At 48.8% G+C, this 18,800-nt stretch overlaps 1 pseudogene; it reads left to right on the top strand.

Annotated features, from left to right (window-relative positions):
• The window catches only part of LOC119443706 (sodium-dependent acetylcholine transporter-like), a 42,745-nt pseudogene that overhangs the window by 9,136 nt on the left and 14,809 nt on the right, over positions 1-18,800 (top strand).

Genomic DNA, 18,800 nt, shown 5'->3' with positions numbered 1-18,800 from the left:
AGCCGCCCCAGAGGCCCTGGCAACAATCGCCAACGCCGCGTACGTTCGATGCGAACGTGGGAAAAACGGCGACGGCGTCGACAACAGTTTGCGCGTGGCTGGTGCTGCTGCACGTCCAAGTTTATACAGCTGGTAAAACTACTATCCGTACTCCGTATAGCTCTCTTCTGAGTTTCTATCGCAATTGATGATTCGCCTTTCGGGTGAAACTGCGACATTTTTTTTCTAGCTTATGCGCGTGGCCCATGGCTTATCCGGTGGAAAAGAATATTTAGGCTTTAGTAGACAATTTTCAGATTTTCTCGACGCTTCAGGCCCTTTCAACGCAAACGCTAGGCACGAGCGTGCCTCGGCGGAGCAGAGCGGTCAAAAGGGTACTACAACAGGTGCCGCAGTAGTGCGTGAGGCGTTGCGTGAGGGGAGAGCGCACCGTCGCGAGGCATCGTCACCCTCGCTCTCGCAAGCCTGTGTTATTAAAGCCCCTATATAAAAAAGTAGCGTCACGCTTTGAAGAATGCCGCCGCCTCCTCGCACACCCTGTCCGAGGCCGACGCCGCGTTGGTATTGGCCTAATGACATCACGTGGACCGCCGAGCCGCCGGACGCTGGCTGCGTTTGTTTACGATCACGCTCCGTCGCCATTTTCGCTTGATAAGCGTCTACCGACTGGCGAGGAGCGCACTTTGGTACCGTTGCTCTTCCTTGTTGTTTAAGTTTGAGAATGCGTTAAACTAAGTTTTGTGGCAAGTGCGACGTCGCTTCAAGGCATTTTCCATAACCATGGCTTGCTGCGCCTTTGGATGCCAAAATACTTCTAGCAAAGGCAAGCGACTCTTCTCGATACCGTCCGGTAAGCGCGACGGGTTAAGAAGAAAGACGTGGATTCATCGAATTGGCAGGAAGAACTTCAGACCAACACTCTCCACACGACTATGCGAGGTAATTTGCGAGTACGTGTACTTTGGTGTATTTGGACGTGTAGTCGGCGCGCTTAATCGTTTTGTACGCCTACAGGCTTGCATTCGCGGGCACGCGAGGCTGCGTGCGAGAACGTCATTCCGAAACTTGATTCCGGAACTTTTTTTAAGATTCTGCGCAGTCCTTTTGATAAAATTAAAGGGTCGAGTGTAAAAAGTCATCTTAGGAAAGCAACTCTTCATCGTAATTGTGGTTACTTAATAGCCCTAGCTCTTTATAGCGAACAGCTTTGTTTGCCTCTTTCGTTGGTGTTTGTCATTGGCGGTAGCGCGGTTGATAAGCGATACAAAGGCACCGATGAAAAACGTGCGTACTCTACCAAAATTGAGTTACAGGGTGCGTTCGTCGCCAAATGACAGCATCAAAGGTCTTTGAGACGTACATACATGCTAATTCGCGTGAGCTTTAAAGTGTGTGAATTTTAAGAAGCGGCGGTGGAGCACTCGCAAAGAAAACGTGCGGTCACCCTCTCGCAACCGTTCCCAAAGCATGCACCTTAATGCAACTCTGTTCGCGACAAGTACGTCACTTCGTGAACGGACGAGCTAACGTGACAAGTCACAAACCTAAAAAAATAATTTACTGAACGTAAGCTCACTATGCTCTAGTTTGAGACTGAGTAAAGCGCTGTTACCGCCTTCCCGCTTCGCGAGCGAATGCTAAAAAAGTGATTTCATTTTCTATGTACGCAGAGTCCCGACTGGATGACCGACCGCGCAAAATTCTGTCGAGTATGAGGCACTAGAAACATAATAGGACCAGCGCCCACCCCGAGCCTTGGCGCGTGCTTATAAGATTGGCAAGCACGCATGTAGGCAGCTTTGTAGCTTGTAATGCCCCATCGAACCTTCAGAGCAGCGATTGTTTGTGTCCTCTATCAGCCTTTTTACGTCATCTGATACGCGTCGCGAATTGACATGGTATGGACGGTGCGGATTATTTAGGTTACCGAGGGCTTGCTGGAGGCCAAGATGTTGACATTCGATCACAAACTTATTATTTACACCAATTCGCAACAATATCTTGCGACACGCGCTTGACAAATGTTAACGTACCTAATTGTAGCGCACGCGATACATTCGGGGTCGTCATGGTACGGCGTTGGCGCTCGTTTAGGTACTTAAAAGAAGTTTTCAAAACAGGAATAAACGAAAACCTGCCGTCACTGAATTTATATAACCCTCCTTACAGAAATTCTATGCTGTACACGAAGTTACTCGAAGCTAGAAAGCAAACGCAAACGCTCAAACGCACCGCCTTGCTAAGCGCGCATTCACTCTGCGAAAGGTCGTCTGCTACGCTCGAGCGGTGTAGGCGGCGCCACGGTCGAGGAGCGAGCGCGCAAGAGAGGAGAATCGAGGAGGAGGGAAGGTGGAGGAGGAGAGTGTCGCTACTTTTTTATATAGGGGCTTTATGTGTTATGGGTGCGTTCCTTGAGTACGCTAGCTTCGCATGCGTTCTAATTGGGCCTCAGTAAGGCCCAATGAAAACGTGCCAAGCGTCTCAACGCGCTTGCTTGCCCGTCAAGTGTTCATAACTCAAAGGGCGTTCAGCAGCATTTAATTGGACATAGGACCACCCCAAAATATCAGGTTGGCCCGCAACCACCGTGTAAGACATATATATATATATATATATATATATATATATATATATCTTACACCGTGCTCACACTCAATTTTGGGTCAGACCACCCCCAAATTTCAAGTTGCCCCACAAATTTAACTTGACACACCCCCACACTTCAAGTTGGCCAACTCCGAAATTTAAGTGGACCTACCGCGAAATTTTAAGTTGCCCCCCCCTCAAAGTTTCAGCTTACCCATGGCCAAATTTAAGTTAGGCCACCCTCGAATTTCAAGTTGGCCCACTAACAAACCTAATTTAGGCAACCCCACATTTCAAGTTGGCTGACCCAAAATTTAAGTTGGCCCAGCCCCAAATCTAAGTTAGCCCACTCCCAAATTTAGGTTTGGCCCCTGCAAATTACCAGTTGGGCCACCTCTTAATTTAAGTTGGCCCACCCCTACTATAAGCTTCCCCATACAGTTTATAAGGAGCCTTATGTACCTCTATGGCTATTCTCTTTTTATTTTATTTTATTTTATTACTTTAAATTGTTTTTGTTGCTTAAAAGCTACCAATAGTCTACATTTACACTAGCACAATGATTAAATGTTCTTGAAAATTACGAATTTTGTGTAGATACATGGCATTACACCTCTCGTGTGACAGGGCTTGGGTGCTCAGCAAAGAATGCTAACACATTAAAGCATTACAGTTTCATAAGCTGCAGTTGCCGGGAAGCGTGAGGAGGACTCCGGGAAATTTGAATGCTATCGTGTTCCACTGTTACAGGCGTAGCATATATAAGTGTCCTCCCAAAGTTTAGCCGCATGTGTGTGGATTACAGCAAGTTTTCTTCACACCGAACTAGGGAAGCATCCATGCCAAATGTTATGTTATTACAAATGTCCAATCAACATGCAAGTTAAAATATCGCAAGGTTCGTGCAAAACCAATCTTGCAGAAGAGGAGGGGTGGGGGTGGGGGCCGAATGTTCCATGGTTTAGGCGAAGCTTCGTTTCGGTATTGTGCGTAGGGTCAATTAGGTAAATAGCACTGCCAGGACAGAGGCTAGTTATTTGCACGTTGCAGATATTTAACCAAGCTGGTCAGAAAAAAAACTTAAAACAAGACACGGACAGGACCGCGAACAAATTGTTGTGTTAGGAAACGTTGCTAATGTCTCGTTCTGGTTTTCTCTTTTAAAACAGTTCATTTATTCACCTACACTGATGTGAATATTAAAAAAAATATATTTTATCGCTTGGCTGGAGTACAACAAGAGCTTGAGCCGTCCAAACACAAATTGTCAGTGTCTTTTGCACCGAGATTCCTCGCGCACCTAAAAGGCTGACGACCGGTCTAGGAGATCTTAAGGCCTCCCATGCGGCAATCAAAAAATGAAAATTCATTTATTCGTTCTCGGTGCCATGAATGTTAGTTTTCGCTCTTTCTTAATGATTGTAAACTAACTACTCCTGAATATAATTGCCGTGTAAATGTCGCGTGATCAGACAAACCTGATACTGACTCATTCGAGTCTTTCGCGGCAGCTCCGTTTAGTAGAAGCTCAAGAAAACGCTGCTCCCATTATCCGAGGTACAGGCAAACAGGAAGCCTAGTAGATAGAGTTCGGTTGATCCAAAGTCTTCGCTACTATATTTCTTTTTTGTCCGCAGCCAACAACACAAAAAATTGAGGACGCTTAAGCTTCGCCTTCAAAAGTGGAACGCGATAGCATTCCAAGATCCTTGACTGTTTCTCACACTTCCCGGCAACTGCAGCCTATGTAACCGTAACGTTTACCGGGAAACGCTGGCGGTGAACGCTATGCACGAAGGCGCGCTTTCTGGTAGAAACGCGGCCTCTTTCGTGGGCCGGCCTTCTTTTATTGCTTGTACCTTTAGTATTTCAGCCTAAGAAGATTTGCATAAAAGGCATGCGCGATCGGTGTTTTGTTTCATGACAATTGTTTGTGGGCTGTTACTCTCAAAATTCCGGGGAATAACAAAGAATAATAAAGAATGCAAGACAAAGTGTGAGCAACTTTAGTGGTAAAATATATGTCGAGGACCTGCGTGGTTGAGGCTCATTTTCTCGGCCGCGGGTGGCAATGCCAGCGCCGACGCCGGATTTTCTGCGACACGGGGCCCTAAAAGCTATCGCGTTAATAGACAGTTTTAGTTTAGCGTGTTTACTGTAATAGCGGGCTTACCGGAATAGCGGGATCGAAATACGCATGCGCAGAACGCTAACCGACCCATACAGTTTACCGTACGCATGCTATTTCTCAGATTTAACGGTACCGTCTTTGCGTGGTTTACGTAGTTTACGTAAAACATGGCGGTGGTCCGGGACGCCCGCTTAGAACTGAATTTGGCGTTGTTTTTGTAGAATTCACTTTGTTCGTAGCAAATGACTGCGTAAACCGCTTTCGCTTAGTCTCATGCCGCTGTTATGGCTAACCTTGAGGAATTTTTGAAATCGCTTCTGGTTTTGAACGCGCCTAAGCCTAACGAGACAAATTTTCTCTGAGATGGCGAGGCCCACGTATCGGTAAAATCGAAAGATAATCGTGAAGACAGCATATAGCCGCTGAGATGGGAAGACTTCGTAGGCTACGGTTGACAGCTTGTACGGCTTGTCTGTTTCACTGCAGATCGGCGGACATGGGAGGTAAAAATACAACGCGCCCCTGGCTACCATTGCGCTGCCTATCGCACTTTTCGGATGCACACACACATATAGAATTAGGTACCCTATGTATGCGAAATTCAAAGCGTAATGGAATAGCGTTTCGCAAGTAAACTACGCTATCACGCTATACTAAAACTCTCTGCAAAGTTCGTTTGCGGAACGGCAACGCTATTTCCCGTAACCCCGCTATTATGCTAACGTTAAACTAAAACTGTCTAATATGTAACGACTATTTTAAGTAAAGTCCAAAACACCTCGAATGGTCTTCACCAACACCTTAAGTGTCAGAACTATAGCTCGGACTTCGTACTCTTCAGTGGTAATTGATAATAGCATCGATGGAATGGTGACAATGAGCTGGCCATCGACAGCAATAAAAGTGTTGAACAATTTTGTTCCGAGAAAGACCCTCAAATGGAACGAATGTCTGTGCGCCCTTGTGCTTTCTCGGGAAATCAGTTACTTGCGATTTTGCTCGTATTCAAGGCAACATTCTTGCCAGTATTCTTATTCATTCATTTTCGCAGCCGACGTCAGCAGAGTTGGGTGGAGCACACGTTCGACTACATCCGGGCACAGCCTCTGCTGTCGATGGCTGCTATCTGGGCCCTGGTGTTCGCGCTTGCCCACGGTGGTTTCATCAGGCTCAAGAACGTGCGTCTCACGTCCCTCATTTGATCTTTAACGAACGCTTACAGGCGAAATAAAATATAATGCCTTCTGAGATTTTATCGGGTCACTTTTGATTCCGAGCCAAGTCATAAATTATGTCGCCATAAACCTTAGGCTTCGGGATTCATAAATGGGATGACTACGTGGTCGACTTATTTTAAATTGAAATTCATTCGAGTGTGCGACAATCTACGCACTTATAGGAGGAGCGTGAAAGGCAACAGTGCCTGACTGGACTTTCACTCCCATAAAGTCAAACATTGCGCTTGAACACGTACCAGCCCCTGGTATATCAAGGGCAGAAACATACACGATATCAAACGAACAGGTGAATGGAGGAAACAAATACATAAACACATATAAAGAATAAAATGCTACAAAAGACCGCATCTGCTAAAGGCATGAGTAATCATTTGAAGGGAAAAAAAAACAGGCTAGCCGTGGGAACCTTGCAAACTTACGGAACAAAATCACTCCAGTAAGAAGACAGACAGACAAGAATTTTGTTTGGTCCTGAGGAACTACGTGAGGACCCCCTGTGGGAGGTCTGTAGTAGTCGCTGGCTGCGTCCACGTAGGGGCAGCAAGACCGTGGTCATCCGCTCTTTCGCAGGCTCTCTGGACAGCCTGAAGTTGAACCGAGAGTACGCCGCTTTCAAGGGCATTGTCCCAGTCCGCTTCTTTGTTGAACGGTGCGTTACGTAATGCATGACATTGCCAGAGCGTGTAAGCCAATGTAGAGAAATGCACATCACAATCGGGACAGTGTGGTTCTATATTTGGGGCGATGCGACTTGGAAAGCCCCTCGAAGGAAAGGAGCCCGTTTGGAGCATTCTAAAAGACGACGATGAGACCTGTTAAGCTTAGGATGCGGTAGTGGAAAACTCCTCCCCTCTAACTGGTCGTGAGAAACTATTTCGTGGAAAGTAAGTAACGGATCGCTGTGCTTAATTTTGTCTGACCCCCCAAAAGTTTTACATACCGCCACGGCGGGCAAGATCTCGCGCATGGTTATGAGCAAGCTCATTGGGGTTGGAGGATTTGCAAGAATATTCAGACCCATGTGGGCCGGAAACCATGTAATGAGGTGAAAACCAGTAACCATTCCTTTTTCTAAGAATGGCCGCAGCCTCTCGGGAGACCGAACCCGACGCAAACGCACGTATGGCCGCACGAGAGTCTGTGTATATATTGGGACTTGGAGGGTACCTCATTGCCAAAGCTATGGCTATCGGTTCTGCTACATCGATGGAGATGTGACGGACAGAAGCCGCGTTAATAAGTGTACCGTTCTTATCAACTACTGCCGAAACAAAGTGGCTGGTATGCCCATATTGGGTCGCATCTACGAATGATTACAAGCTTGGGTATCTGCGACTGTCTTTGAAATAGCCCGGGCGCGAGCCTTGCGTCGCCCAATGTTATACTGTGGGTGAACATTCCCAGGAAAAGGACTAACCGCGAATGCCGCTCGGATTGTTTCCGAGAGTGATTCCTCGTTATCGTTAATTAAGCTTGGAGTTAAGTTGACTGCGTCTAGTAAACGTTTGCCGGCTTTGGATGTGGATAGCCTGACAATTTGTGCTGTTCTTTGCGCCTCTATTACCTCCAAGACTGTAATATGCATGCCCAGCTGCATAAGCTTCTCTGCCCTAGTAGTGACTGGTAATCCCAGTACTCTTCTAATGCTCTTCCACATGAGCCTGTATTTTGTTCCTTTCTGTCTTAGTCAAATTTAGGGCTGATGCCACATAAATGATGTGGCTCATCAGGAACGCGTGATATATACTGAGGCGATTGTTCTCTCCGAATCCCCCTTTTCGATTCGAGATTCTAGAGATGAGCCGGAGCATAATCTCCATTTTGAAGCTGTTATGGGTAATTGTCTTTGTATTACCGCCTCTGGCGTCCAGTAACAGGCCCAATATGCTGATCGAGTTGACTCGAGGAATAGCCTTACCATCCTTCGTGTGTAAGGCAATAGGTATCTGTTCCATCGGAAACAAACCCCTAACGCCTTGTCTCGCCGGCCTGTACAGCAATAACCCAGACTAGGTAGGAGAGAGGCTAAGCCCTGTTTCAGTTAATAATTATTCCGTTACATTTAGTGTTTCTTTTAGTGCATGTTCAACGTCCGCGTCTGATCCACCTGGACACCAAATCGTGATGCCGTCTGCGTATAAGGCATGGCCAATGTCTTGCTCGGAGGATAGGCGCTCCGAGTGTCCCCGCATGTTAAAGAAGAGAGGGGAGATTACTGCGCCTTGCGGGGTCCCTAGCTCTTGCCCCCAACTCGAACTCATCACATTTAATTTGCCCAATTTTGATGGTAGCAACTCTATCGTTAAGAAAGGATCTAACATATATGACTTGAATCTGCGTCCCAAGTTTAGCTCCGAGACCGCCTCAAGTATAAATCTATGTGAGATATTCCCAAAGACTTTAGCCAGATCCAGGACGAGTATTCCCCTAATATATGTAGTTCTGCAGTCGATGCTTCGGCGTTTCATGAGAGGCATCACATCTTGTGAGGAGACTGCGGGTCTAAAACCTTCCATATTGTAGGGAAATAGTTCCCAGCCCTCGATATACTTTGACTATTGAGAACAGCGTGTTCTGCAACCTTGCCCATACAAGAGGTGAGCGATATCGGGCGCAGGTTTTCCGGGGCTAGAGGTTTCCCTGGCTTAGTAATGAGTACCACCGAAGCAGTCTTCCAGGACTCGGGAACCGTGCCCGATTCCCATATCTTGTTGACTTCTTCCGTCAACTTCGTGACGGACTTATCATCCAGGTTTCGAAGGAGCTGGTTGAAAATACCATCGGGCACCGAGGCAGAGGGGCCATTTAGGTTATTTAAGCCTCTCCGATCTCAGCCTCTGTAAAGGGGACACCCAGCTCCCCCACCTCTTCGCCCTAGTAGCTTGGATAGTCCCGAGGTGTGCCTCAGCCCTGGATCTGCTGAGATGCATTCTATGCTCCTGGAAAGAGCATTTCATACTAACTAGTGTGGTTATCCCTCGTTTGTTCTCATCCCGCCCCGCAACAGATGGATAGCCCGCCAAGAACGGAGACTCACACAAAGTTTCCTGTAATAATAATACGTGCGGTGTGACCGCCTGTGACTTAATAAGCTATTGTAGGGGAGTCTTCCGCCCTTGCAAACTGGGATAATTCCACTGCCCAGTTACCAATTCATTAGTATTTCCAGCCATCACTGACTTGTATTTGTTCATGCACTCTTAAATTACTTTGAGTAAAATGCTGAAGAAATGAACATAGTCATCATGCTTGGTGTCATTATTATAATTATTAGGCATTTTATTTGCTTTGGATTCCTCGCGATAAAGCAAGGAAATTGCACATTATGCAAAGTGCTTGCTTCCAAAAAAATGTCGCAGTTTCGCCCGAAAGGCGAAGCATCCATTGCGATAGCAAATTAGTAGAGTGCTATTCGGAGTAGGGATAGTAGTTTTATCGGCTGCATAAACTTGGACACATTGACTTACTAACTGAATTAACAATCGTGGTGTCAGCGCGCACAAGCAAACATGAATAGATCACACTGAATGGCCGCAGCCAACGACTGCCAAAACGCTGGCAGCAAGCGCAAGTTCGCGCGGTCTATCGCTTCAACGGAAACTGAGCGGCAAATGCACAGCCCATACAAAGGTCAGAGCCGTGTGGAGATAAGAGACGGTGCGGGCGACCGCCGGGTAGAGAAGTTGTTGGCAGAGGAGAAGCTGCCCCCCCCCCTCCCCCCCTCTTCCCGTTTCTTGCTTTCGCGTGGGAGATTGAGTGGTAAGATACGCCTTTAGCGCCGGAGCACAGCGCCGCCCCGCCTCTCTCCCTCCCATACCCCAACGGCCTTTCGCGGGACGGTCGCGTTTGCTTTCCGCCGTGCGTTCGCCCTCCGTGATAGCGCGCGTCCTCCGCGCGCTTTCGCTCGCGCATACGGCGCGCGGCGACGATTTTATCGCCCTTGGAATCGATACGGAACCTCACGGCGACGGCGACGGCGACGCCGACGGCAGAAATCCGGTTGAAGTGTCCATATAATTGCTATCGCAATAAAATTTAATCCCCCCTGGCAGAGATCGTGGGTGCGCTACTGCCTTGGGGTCCTTCCTTTTTCTCTGGCCATTCTGCCTGCGTTACGTTTTTGGGTGTCGTTGTTTGTGGCTTGACTCGATACACCCAGGTAGGCCTCTCCTGGATCCGCACTTAAGAGTTGGAGCACCCTCTGGAACGGGAGCGCCCCCTCGAGAGACTGCGTCGACACGCAGCTGGCGTGACGGAGCGCCCCCGTCTGGGCGCACTTGACACGCTGGAATTACGTGATCGGCTCTCCCGAGCCACTTGTGTCTTCTTGACGCGCCTTCAATGCCGCCTCCTTTGTATGACGGTGCGGGGACTTGGAAATGCTCCTTGCATTTTTTGTACGCTGTAGGATTTTGTCCACCGCAAAATGAACATTTTGGTATGCACTGATGTCCTTCCACTGGAGATGTTGTTCGGCAGCTTCGGCACACCCTCTTGTTTGGGTTATGGCAAACATCTGCTCTATGCCCGATGCCTCCACACCCGTAACAAACATCCGTTTGCCGTCTGTTTAACGTGCAGCGAAACATGCTGGCGTCACACAAGTCGTAGTTTGGCACTCTCACGTCGTCGAAAAGCACGACTACCGTGGTTGTGGTCTTGATTCTTCGAGCCTCCCGGACCCCAGGGTTTCGGTGAATAAGGATCAGCGTTTGGAGTGGGGCGTTGTCGATATCGGCGTCGACTCCTCGTATGACTCATTTGCACGTGCTATCCGGGCAGCTATGTAAGCCGACACCTTGTACGTTCCTTCGCTCAGCCGAACTTGTCGAACCCCTGGGAAGGCATCTGCGTTCTTCTTGTGCGGCGTGCTAACCTCAAAGATGTTTTGAGCTGTGTTGGAGCAGATGATATCGTCCTTCGTTTCTACCGGAGCCAAGGCTGCCGCCATAGCCAGGACTTGCGCGAAACGTATTTGGCTGACCTTTGTTACATTCAGGCCATCCCTCGGTCTGATAATGATGCGTATAGTGTCCCTCAGGAGTCGAAGCCTTGAAGCGGCCGCGAGGCGTCTCGATACGCCCTGCGTTGCGGTGGTGCGGCTGTTGCCCTTCCCGCCAAAGTGTGATGCAATACCCGACGAGACGAGGCCGCCGCCTTGTCTGGTCGGGTAGTGTCTTCTTGTTGCTTGTTGTTGTTTCTTCGTAACGCCATGGTCCATCCTGACCTATTCGGTACTTCGTGGGTGATTTCCACCCCTTCAACCATCTGTACTTTGGACATCGCGCCCCACTTCACTGGGGTTAGGCCTAGGCCTACCCGCGTCGCCTCGCCGTGGTCGAAAGATCACAAACGCACAAAATGGTGAAAAGGCCACCTACCGATAAAAGTCCGATATCAGTAGGTTCCTTGCGACTTGCTGCGCCGATAAATACACAGTAGTCGTGAGTCCTATTCGGAAATCCGGCCGAAAACATTGATGAAAGCAAGAGCCGAAGAATGCACGTCCGCACTTCTCGGCGCCTTCCATCCAGAAAAAAAGTTACCTTTTTTCCGCGTTCACTTTGACATACTATCTCTTTACCAGATCCTCTAGCCGTTTTTTTTAGAAAATGGGTTATTTTATATTTATTGTTATTGGTTGTCCATTCCGCGCACTTGCGTTTTCCTGACGTCAGTGACAAATGGCGCTACACACGAGAATTTGTATGTGCGTGGGACATGCTAGAACGTGGTTCAGCGAAAGGAGTGCCAAAGGAGCACCATACTCGAAAGAAAGAGAGAGAGAGATTAAACATCTTTATTATGTGGATGTAGCTTCGGAGGGGCATCCTCATTCCAGAATTTCTTGAGCTTGGGCCACGTCCTGGGCGATCGCGATCAGCCGTTCTGATCCTCGAAGTCAGTGCTGGCCAAGGCTCTCTCCCAAAGCTCGTTGGTGTGATAAGGCTTTGGAGGTTTTCGTGGTGCCTGTCTGCAGCCCCTGACTATATACCTAAGGGACCTGGGTTCTCCGCTGAAGTGGCATTGCGAGGAGAATTGCGTAGGGGCTATGAAGTGATTTCTGGTTGGGTTGGGTGGAGCTCTAGAAGTATTGACTTGCAGAGCTCGGATGAATCTCTCCTGCTCTCTAGGTAGTGACTTGTGTGGGTGAGGGTATGTTCTGTGGGTCATCTTGTAATGTGTGACGTCTTGGTACGAGAGTACAGGGGTGCATGCACTTGGACTCTGAATCCCCCGCGTCGGGATGGCATGTATGTTCTCGAAGCACGAGGTCGGGGATATCGCGTTGCGAGGAATGCCCTGGGGAGCGGGCGCCCACATGAGCATGACTCGGCGTGTTGGCGACATTTAAGTGCGGGACACCTTATGGGCTCGGGATGTCGTCCCTCGTGGGTGGGTGTCACGCACAACATAAGGTGTGACCCCACTCTCAAGCCGCGCGAAAATAAAAATTACTCGTCTTGCTGCGGATTCGACCACTGACCTACGGGTTGCGAGACCACCGCGCTAACCGAATCAGCCACTGTCGGTTCATCATACGCTCCCTTAAAAACGGGGTTTTATATGCACAGGTGGTCGGCACGCGCTCGTGCAACTGCTCCCGCGTTCATTGTCGTTGCCTGCTTCTACAGCTGGCTGCGTGGCCGCTAATCATTCCAGCGCAGAATTTCACTTGTGTTCTGTCGTCGTAATGGAGAGGCCGCGTTTACGTAGGTATGAGCCATTGCTTAAGGGGGTGTGAGCCATTCATTGTCTTATGCAAGGGACAGATTTAATTTTTGAAAAAAAAAATTCATGTAAATCCATCCAGAATGAACACGCGAAAACGCCAAGCTGATAAGAAACTAGTCAAGAGAGGGCGCCACAGCCTCATAAGTGGAAAGATTCCGCTAGAGCACGCTGAAAGAGAGCCGTTCCCACGCTCCGGAACGCTGTTTCCCGACATGGACGCCGAGCAGCAAGCACGCCTGGAGCGACAGCGGGCGCTCGCCCGTGAAAGACAGCGCCGACGCAGGCCTGCTCAAGCGGTGCGCGCCAGAGAAGCTGAAGGTGCTCGCCAGCGCAGGCAAGCTAATCCAAACATCGTGAAAAGAATAGCTAAACACAAGATAAACACAGGATAAAATAAGATAAACAAATTAAAGATTAATAAAGAGATAAAATGAAACAGATAAACAGGTAAATATATGGAAGGCGAGGAAAACACAAGGGAAACACCGGCGAATCACTGCTCCGCCCTTCGCCATCTGTCACGTTGAGTGGAACTGCATTACTGCCGAGTTTACAATTTTTTTTTATTGACGATTATGAGCATGCTGGTATGAATTATGCCGCTAGTGAAGCAGCGACACGCCTGTTGAGAGTAGGTCACTGTGACTTCAACCTCCGTTTCGGGGAGCGCAAGTGCTATGGTCGTTTCCTTGGCTTACAGGGGATTATTTCTGAGGAATTTAATGCTACTCCGATGTTCTTTGTTCACGTTACGGTGGCTGTTCTGGTTGCACATCTAGGGTAAGACCCCGCATCGATGTAGGCTGTAGAGAGTTGACTCCCGTATTGCTTGTGCATGGCCCGGGTTCCGGGCCTCCTTTCGCTGCACGTGCTGAACTGAGTGCACGTTGCGAGGTACGGCGATGTTGGTCATGATGGCATGGGGTAAGCTTAGTCTGAGGCTGAACGGGGCAGAGAGTCCCAGGCGTGAGAGGAATGACCACCAGCCTTCTTCGCTGGGTGGATAGATGAGCCTCGATCAGCTCCTCGGCCGCATTTTGCACTCTTAGCCGGAGTAGGCCTTCTGTGGACGTACAGTGCAGTTCACTGCTGTGTAGAGCACGCGAGCGGCCGACTATGCTCTACAGTTGCTGGGTCCAAGGCAGTGTGCCGAGGGCAGAGGAGCATGCGCGGCCTAATAGACATGCAGAACTGCGTTTGACGAGTGGCGACGCTGAAAAGCGCATTTGTTTACCCTAATCTGCACTCGGTCTGAGCGTGCTTGCGCCACCGCAAATGCCATAAAATGCAGCATATGAGCTGATAACGCGCGCCGGTCCTTTCGCAACAAATGAAGCGAGCTCACGGACTGTTCGAGATAACAAAGGCGCTTATGAACCTCACCTCTGGTTAAATGCAACACGCGCAAGTATGCATGTTTATTAAGCATAACATGCTCCTGGGCACGCTATCTCGAACCCAGCAACCGCCGCCAATAGTCATCTCTCAGAGCAAAGCCTGGCCGTTCACGCGCTTTTCAGAGCAGTGGACGGCACTGTACTCTTCGGCATACCCATTGCGTGCTTGTATGCCTTTCTGGTCATTGTGTCGATTTTCTTGAATTCGTTGCGTTGAGTAGTCCACATGTACCACCGTAAGTTAAACGAGACAAGGACGGCGAAGGCTTGCACAAGTCGTAACTTGGGCTGTTGTATTCTTAAGCTTGTTGATTAATATTTTGTTGCTGCGATCCGACATGAAAACCATTCCCAGTATCTTCAAGCTATGACACGGGACGACGGTGTTTCCCTCCAGCTGTCTGTTGATAGCGGGTGAGTCGGGACTCGGGTGCACGTTTCTTTCGTGGTGAGACCAGAAATAGCTCCGACTTTTGGAGAGCGCAGCTGAGGCCACATGACTTATCATAGTTGCTCACCACGTCTGCCACTTCATGCAAGCGGCTCCCCATTGCTCCGACTGAGCCTGTGGCCTACCAGATAGTAATTTCGTGCACGTATAGCTCATGCCGGATCCCCGGGAGGTTATCGAGGAGCGGCGGAAGAACTACTAGGGCTATATTAATCAGGAGAGAGGATAACACTGCGTCTTGCGGTGTGCCGCGCCCACCCAGTAGGAAGGGATTTGTGGCTTAGGTCCCTGACATTTAGGGCGCCTTTTCTAACAGATAGGATGATGAAGTTTGGAAATTTGCAGGCGCAAGTTAGAATACGCTAGCGCAAGACAGGGGTAATTGGAGATCGCAGGGAGAGGGACATAAAAATATAGGCTGATGATGATGTTGATTCTAACTGTGAGGAATACCCTGATGCAGTAATGCGTCCTCAGCCTACAGCCCAGTGTATTTAGCCTCTGGGTAGTATTGCTGTATTCTTGACGTTATCGAACGCCCCCCTAAGATGGAAGGCGAGGATAGCATTGGGGGAGTTGCGCGTCGCTTGTACAATCACTTCCGCTTACAACTGATGTCGGATGTCACGTGATGAGATCTGTAGACAGAATCCTAACATCGTTGTTTGAAGTTTCCCCGAGTCCTCCGGGAATGGTCGTAGTCGGTTGAGAAAGATATGCTTTAGGAGCTTCCCCACGCATCAAGTGAAGGATATAGGCAGTAGGTTATCAATGGCCGGGGGCTTGCCTGGCTTTGGTATGAGATGGACCTCCGCCGATTGCCAGTCTACGGGAAGGCTCTCTTCCCTCTATACTTTGTCCAGATGAGCGGTAAGCTCTAGTAGCGAGGGGGTGTCAATATTGACAAAGAGGTCCATTTCCAGGGCTGTGTGGCGTCTCAAACCCATTACTACCACTGTTACTTCATGTAGAATGCCAGATGAATGTGCTGATCTAGGAGCTTGTTTGGGCTGCCAGTGTCGGGTGGCAGAGGTTCCGATAGTTGTGTGAGGAAGTGCTGGGCTTTGAGTGTCAAAAGGAAGTTCGCCTCTTGGCCTGGTAATTGGTGGATTACTCGGGTCATGTTGTGGTTCGATTCCGTTTTGATGCTGGCCGGGTTGATTAGGTACCTCAGCAACTTACACGTATTGGAAGTACTCGGCATTCCTCTCAAGCTGTGGCTGGCAGAGGGATAGCCAATTTTCTCTGCATGGCGTGGTGGCGTATTTGGCAGCCTCTTGTGTGAGTAGGGCGATTCACCTGTTAGATCTTGCGATTTAATCGTTGCCTTTTCCCACGTTTCGGCACTCAACGCCGGGCGTCCTACATGGGGAGCAAGTTATCGTCGTTGCAAGGAGTGGCGGCGGCTGTTTTGAGTATTTCAATGTGTGTCTTTACATCCTGGTGAAGCTGAGTGATCCAGTCCTGATGTGTTCATTTGTAGATATTTGTGCCATAGTAGACAGCGGTTAGAATCTTTGGCATCCGCGTTATGAAGTGAGCTCCGCTCTTTGGGCTGGAGTTCGAATGCTTCACTGGTGTTTTGCAGCACTCTTAGAGCGTACTCTTACCTGGAACTTTCTCTTACACCAACAAAAATCACGAGCATATGTTTAAGGACATCCTGCGGCATCGCAAGGCACCTTCGCGGTGTCAGTCTCCAATATCAGTCTACGATGTGTCAATCATATGTTCGAAGGGTGCGCTGAGAAAAAGTGCTGCACGATAGTCGTACTTAAAAGAACAAGTTGCGTCGTCGTGTAGATACGGCGAAACTCTTAGTACTGTACAGGCTAGTCAGCAATTTCTGCAGCTGTATTCACTCCTCAGTCTAGTTCAAGGCAGCCTCGAAATCTATCGAAAAACAAGCATACGCCCACGTTAGCATATATATATATACACTGGCACCATTCGTGCGCTACTGACAGATTCATCAGCTACAAAACCAATATCTTCACAGCTGCGCTGCGTGGTTATCTCACAGGCCCTATTTGTTGGTACTCCCGCGTTTCATGCAGTTCTTCTACGTGATGCTGGCCCTGCACGTCGCAACCACCACCATGCTGCTACTAAGGGCCCTGGCCTTGGAAGGGGCCACCAGAGGACTCCACGCGTTCGCCTACGCAGACTGGAGCCACATAGCCAGCGTGGAGGCAAGCAGTTCTATTTCATACACTGCCGAACTGCGCTGTAGAGATGCCATTACCTTTTGGTATAGAAAGGCGATTCGTAACTGAGAGAGAGTCTGACACACAGAAAGGAAGAGAGGTCAACCAGACACGTATCCGGTTTTCTGCCCTACAGAGCGGGAGAGAGGGAGTTAAGGGGGGAAATAAAGAAGAGGTAGCAGTCAGGGTTCTACATCATCAAGAGGTACGCATCGACACCACAGTTAGTTTCTGAGTTCTGTAGAGGTCGGTTTTGGAGCAAGAGGTATTGGTTCTTGGCATGGGGCTCTACCACATACAGAACATGTAGGAGGTCCATGCAGATATACACGGACACTGTGTTGCAGTTGCCGCATGTTGAAAGTGACGTCCGTAGATTAATAAACACTTGGCTGTGGTCGTCGCAAATTAAACAGTCGATGAAACGAAAAACTGACCTGTGCAGGTATAAAAAACCACTGCTTTTTGCACCGGATGCTGAAAAGTTTATGCATTAGTAGCCGATATTGTAACTGAACATGATAGGTTAGGTTACAAGCCGATATGACAAACTTAACGACATAAGGATGAAATACGAGACTGGATACCTCAAAAAGCGATTTGAAATTTAGTAACCCAAAATCGGTTCCATATTGATTGCACTTTGTTGTCTTAGCTTACGTATTCGTAGAGATGGTGCTTTCAGTCACCGGTTGGCCAAATCTGCGAAGAGATAGGGCGATGTGCTTCTCATGGCCTGAAGGTTAGTGTTTTCGTACATTAATTATTTTTTACCCACGTTGCAAAAGGAAATGAGTGTAGAGGTAGGAGTAAATTAACAGAAATAAATAGAAAGTGTGTATACAATATAGTGCTATACGTTCACACAAAGCTAACATACAAGAAAAGTAATTATAAAGACTTCGTGTAAGTATACCAGGTGCTATATTACCCCTTACAAAGGAATGTTTCCTCTCCAATGAAGACAACTGCCATGTGCGACATCTAACGACTCCTCAGCTGCGATTTACCATTTCTCAAGTAACTGTCAGATAAATAGAGATATCAGATTCATCATATGTTGTGAGTTTGTTGGAGAGAAAGAAGTTAGAGTTGTAGCGGCAGCAGCAATGGCGTCGCATGAAAATTACGTAGACGTTCGCGTCTACACGAGGCACGAGCGGCTGGCACGCACCGGCACAGAGGATAGCGTTCCGAGACAGATTAAAAAATGCTACGCTAAGAGATGGAGTGTCGGTTTTTTCTCCACCGCGAGAGCCCGAGACTTTACCGGCCTACGTGATCGCTCGTCGCCATAGTTTAGTGACCTCTGACGTGATAATGTCATACGCTCCTGTGGTAGAGACGACCATGGACCAGACTAACGCTACGAGAGCTCAAAGCCAGAAACCTTCTCAGGAACGCGGTTAGCCCTCCTGTTCGGCCAACGCTGTCTGCCTCCCACAGTAATGGGACCAGCATCCTTCGGCGTGGTTTCTTAAGGCCGAATCGCAATTTCAAGTCGCTGGTATCCGCTCTCAGGCCTCAAAGTTTCATTACGCCGTTGCAGCGCTCTCGCCCGCAGCCATCGACTAAGTAGATTTGTTGAACGCCCCATTGTCTACCCCCGCCTATGACGATCTCAAAGCAGCCCTGCTACAGCGCACAGCAGCTTCACGGAGTTCTCGCATCCAGCAGCTTCTGTCCGCTGAAGAACTCGGTGACCGACGCCCTAGTCAACTTCTTCGCCGAATAAGGCAGCTGCTCGGAGACAACGCGATTCCATCGACGACACGCTGTAGCGCGAATTGTTTTTGCAGCGACTCCCGGCTAACGTGCAGATGGTCCTGGTGACAGCCTCTGCCATGGATCTTACCCTACTTGCCGCTTTGGCCGACAAACTCATGGAAGTCATGGATATACTGAAATACGTTACGGGATTGAAGTATTTGTAAATAAATAACTAGCCACCCCAACCATCGCAGCCTCGACATTGTCTCCGGGTGACAATACAACCACCCTGCAAACCCTTCCCTGCTCTTCAGCAGCGCAATCTTCGCTCGACTCGTTGTGTGA

The sequence above is a fragment of the Dermacentor silvarum genome, chromosome 3 (genome assembly GCF_013339745.2).
Source record: "Dermacentor silvarum isolate Dsil-2018 chromosome 3, BIME_Dsil_1.4, whole genome shotgun sequence".
Lineage (NCBI taxonomy): Eukaryota > Metazoa > Arthropoda > Arachnida > Ixodida > Ixodidae > Dermacentor > Dermacentor silvarum.
Note: the sequence above shows the minus strand (reverse complement) of the source record. Positions and strands in the feature narration are given on the sequence as shown.